This window comes from Pseudorasbora parva, chromosome 8, assembly GCF_024679245.1.
Source record: "Pseudorasbora parva isolate DD20220531a chromosome 8, ASM2467924v1, whole genome shotgun sequence".
Classification (NCBI taxonomy): domain Eukaryota; kingdom Metazoa; phylum Chordata; class Actinopteri; order Cypriniformes; family Gobionidae; genus Pseudorasbora; species Pseudorasbora parva.
In genome coordinates, this window is record NC_090179.1 from 48787941 (window position 1) to 48792495 (window position 4555).

Consider the following 4555-nt stretch of genomic DNA (forward strand, 5'->3'; position numbering starts at 1 on the left):
CAATTAAAAAAAAATTAAAACTGAAATCAAATTAAATTAGACCTAAATAGTGATAAATAAAAACCAATCTGACAAAAGTACATCACAAAATTGCTAAAACTCTTAATAATAAATAAATAAAATTAAAACCAATTAAAAATATAAATAATGCTAAAAGAACACTTTTCTGGTTACATTTAAACTCTATACTGAACAAATGATGAAGTATTTGATTTTGTTTGTAAAAATTAGGAAAATAAATCATAACTGAATACATTAATCAGATAAATGTTGTAGACACACGAGAGTATGAGTGTGTGTTTTACAGAACTGAAGCTCGTTTTAATTTGCTCTTTTAATGACTGGGTCATTTTCATTACATGAGGAATAAGGAGAATTTGGGGTTCATGCGCATCATACACAACTCTTAATGGTCCTAAAAATAGTAGTGTAATAAAAATATTAATAAAAATAATTTCTTAATAAAAATATTTATTTATTTGTAATTGGTTGTTTGTCCTCTATTTCTGTATGAAGTCAGTGTTGAGTGTACATAAGCCTGTGTGACATCATCATCACGCATCATGAAGTGATGATGATGATGATGATGATGATGATGATGATGATGATGATGATGATGATGGTAAAGTCATGTTTGTTGCAGATGGTCTTGGTCATCTTCCTCTTCATAAATTCTTCCTCTTTTTCTGTGCATTCATATTTATTTCATGAAGAACCAGGTCATCTGCACCAGTGCTACTCAATAATTGTGGTATTTGGTCATATTTTGCTAGTTTCTGTTTTATTTTATTATTAACTTTTAGTAATTATATATATATATATATATATATATATATATATATATATATATATATATATATATATATATATATATATATATATATACATGTAAATATTTAATAATTTGTTTTTATAAAATGTATATTTATATAAATGCTATAGATATATAAACAGTTTATACATGCAAATATTTATTAAGTGTATACATGCATGTGTGAGTATTAAAATATACATAATTATACATAAAAATTATACATATACACTCGTTTATTATGTAAACACAAACTTATTTTGGATCCGATTAATAGCGATACATTGTTTGACAACAGTATTTTATATATATAATACTGTTTTTTTTTTTTTGTTTATTTAGTTTTAGGATGTAAAAAAGAGAAATGTAGCTGAAATACTATTAATGTTTTTGTTAATGTTCTGCATTAATTAAATAACATTTTTTATATTTTTTCTTTTTTTATTTGAATTTTAAAGTTTTATTAATTTTGCTGTGGTTTTTGTCATTATTGTATTATTTAAAATGTGTCTATAGTTTTTATTAAGTTTTAGTTTACTAAATTTTAGGCCGTAAATGATAATATTTTAAATTAATCATGTTACTTTTTATATTTTATTTAGAATTTTAAAAGTTTTAGTCATTTTGTTGCTTTTTTCATTTTAGTAGTTTAACAAAATGATATAGTTTTTTATTTCGAATTTTAAACTTTAACTTAATTTTATTAGTTTTTTCTCTCATTTTAGTTTGTCTATTTCAAAATTAAAAAATATATCAATGGCAACTAGTTCAACTACTATTATAGTTTTTGTTAATATTTTGAGATTTTATTTTTATGCTTTTTTATTTAAATTTTTAAGTTTTAGTAATTTTGTGGTTTGCCATTTTATTTAATTTTAGTTTATTTCGCTTAATTGAACATAAAAATGTGTATAGTTGCTGCCTCAGATTAAGTTTAATTAAATTGGCTGTGCAAATCATTTTTACATTTTTCCCCACAGGTGATTTAAATCCCATTAAACTGACTTAATTGAGTAGAATTTTGTGTAACTTTAATGAAGGTGGAATTATTTTTATGATTCAAGGCTAGATTGATTTCTTTAATGCACGGGTCAGTCTTGAGCTCTGTTTTGCTTCCATAATGTGAGAAGAAAACACAACAAACACTTTTTTAAGTGTATCTTTTATTGCACTTTCTCTATTTGCATAGGTAGATTTCAGTCTCGGTTCATATCTTTAAAGAGTTGTTCCTCCCCTTCTGTATCACTCACACACACCAAAACTTAGAGGTTTAATTATATCTATATTCTGAAGGATTGTTGTAAAGGGTTTGTTCATAACATCATTCACCTGGTTTTAAGAACATTTTACTCCTAAAAAACATAGTAAAAATTTATTTTTTTGGCCGTTTTACAGTATTTTCTGATTAATAGAGTGATAAAAATATAAATCCCAAATCCACTCACTAAAAACCTTTATATCTAATGTGTCAACAAAATCAAACAAGATTTTTTTATCCTGACTTTATCCAATGTTTAGATTTATCTTCAGGAAATGTATGTAAATCTAACATCCAAAACACATTTTGAGTGTATTTTTTATAGCACTTTATCTATTTTCGTCTGTCGATTTCAGTCTCGGTTCATATCTTTAAAGAGTTGTTCCTCCACTTCTGCATCTCTTACACACACCAAAACTTAGAGGTTTATTCATATCTATATTCTGAAGGATTGTTGTGAAGGATTTGTTCATAACATCATTCACCTGGTGTTTATAATATTTTATTCCTTAAAACATGGTAATAACATTCTTTTCTGGCCGTTTCACTGTATTTTCTGATTTATGGAGTGATAAAAAGATAAATCCCAAATCCACTCACTAAAAACCTTTAAATCTAATGTGTCAACAAAATCAAACAAGGATTTTGAACCTGACTTTATCCAATGTTTAGATTTATCTTCAGGAAATGTATGCAAATCTAACATCCAAAACACATTTTGAGTGTATCTTTTATAGCACTTAATCTATTTGCATCTGTTATATTTGCATATTTCCGTCAGTTCATATTTTCAAAGAGTTTTTCTTCCAATTCTGCATCATTTACACTTATTCTGAAGGGTTGTAGAGAAAGGATTTCTTCATAACATAATTCACCTGGTTTTTATAATATTTTAGTCCTTAAAACATGGTGAATTTTTATTTTGACAGTATTTTCTGATTCATGGAGAGATAAAATTAAAATTAAAATCAAACATTGTCTCACACACACCAAAACTTAGAGGTTTATTCATATCTAGATTCTGAAGGATTTTTGTTGAGATTAAATGAGAATTTAAAAAATCAAACATTTACTTTATCAGATTTCTGTTCTAGTAATGTATGCAAATTAGTTCATATTTAATTATATGTGTCATTTGCATATTGACACAATATTTCAGAAATCTTGTAAAACAAAATAATGATTTTAATATACTGCGTTTAGTCACCTGGAGAAGTATGGAGAGATATCTGACATATTTCACTGGTAGTGTCTTGCCTTAAAATAATGGAGAAAGACGAATTATTGATCACTTCATTTTTACAGTGTTTTGTCTTGTTTACAAAAAGTCGGTCAGATTTTGTCCACAAATTGATCTGACTTAGATTTCCACTGCAGAAACGCAGCTGACTTTAGTCTCGCTGTATGACAGCCATTAAACTGTGTTTTGTCACGTAATTCGTTCAGTCAGCCCATCAAATTAGTCCAGACACACACACACACACACATAGAGAGAGAGAGAGAGAGAGAGAGAGAAAGAGAGAGAGAGAGAGAGTTGTTTTCTGGTTTTAGAATATGTAGGAATTGAAGAACTAAAATTGTTCTGCTGATACTTCAGGCATAAAGATGAAACACACACACACACACAGGCATCCGAGTAACTGCAGGTGCTTTTCCATGTTTATTGCTTTCAAATGCAGGATTATTTTTGCCTCTGTGTGTGTGAGAATAAATTTCCCTCCAGCTGATTCCAAATCAACACTGTTCTAGAGAGAGAATGTGTTTAGAGAGAGAGAGAGAGAGAGAGAGAGAGAGAGAGAGAGAGAGAGAGAGAGAGAGAGAGAGAGAGAGAGAGAGAGATGTGTCGCTGCAGGACATTTTTTCACTGGTTTCTGAACTAGACATCGCTTCTGCTTATGTAAGTGTTATCATACAGGCCTGTTGATGCACAATGAAAAACAAGTTCTGAAAGTGTGCATAATCTATCCACAGATTACATTCTACAGGGTGGTGTGTGTGTGTGTGTGTGTGTGTGTGTGTGTGTGTGTGTGTGTGTGTGTGTGTGTGTGTGTGTGTGTGTGTGTGTGTGTGTGTGTGTGTGTGTGTGTGTGTGTGTGTGTGTGTGTGGGCATGTTTTTGTGACATATCAGGACTCAAATGTGTATAATGCCATGGGTATGACACAGGTATTACAGGAGAGGGTGAAATATGAGGACATTACCCATGACCCCACTTTACAAAAGGCTTATAAATCACACAGGAGGAGTTTTTATGAGAAAGTAAAAATGCAGAATGTGTGTGTGTGTGTGTGTGTGTGTGTGTGTGTGTGTGTGTGTGTGTGTGTGTGTGTGTGTGTGTGTGTGTGTGTGTGTGTGACATATGAGGACTCAAATGTGTATAATGCCATGGGTATGACACAGGTATTACAGGAGAGGGTGAAATATGAGGACATTACCCATGGCCCCACTTTACAAAAGGCTTATAAATCACACAGGAGGAGTTTTTAT

At 29.8% G+C, this 4555-nt stretch overlaps 1 protein-coding gene across 1 annotated transcript in view; it reads right to left on the reverse strand.

Annotated features, from left to right (window-relative positions):
* LOC137084932 (ribonuclease inhibitor-like) overlaps nucleotides 1–4555 on the reverse strand; it is a 318165-nt gene that overhangs the window by 256664 nt on the left and 56946 nt on the right. The gene's annotated exons all lie outside the window — the stretch shown is intronic.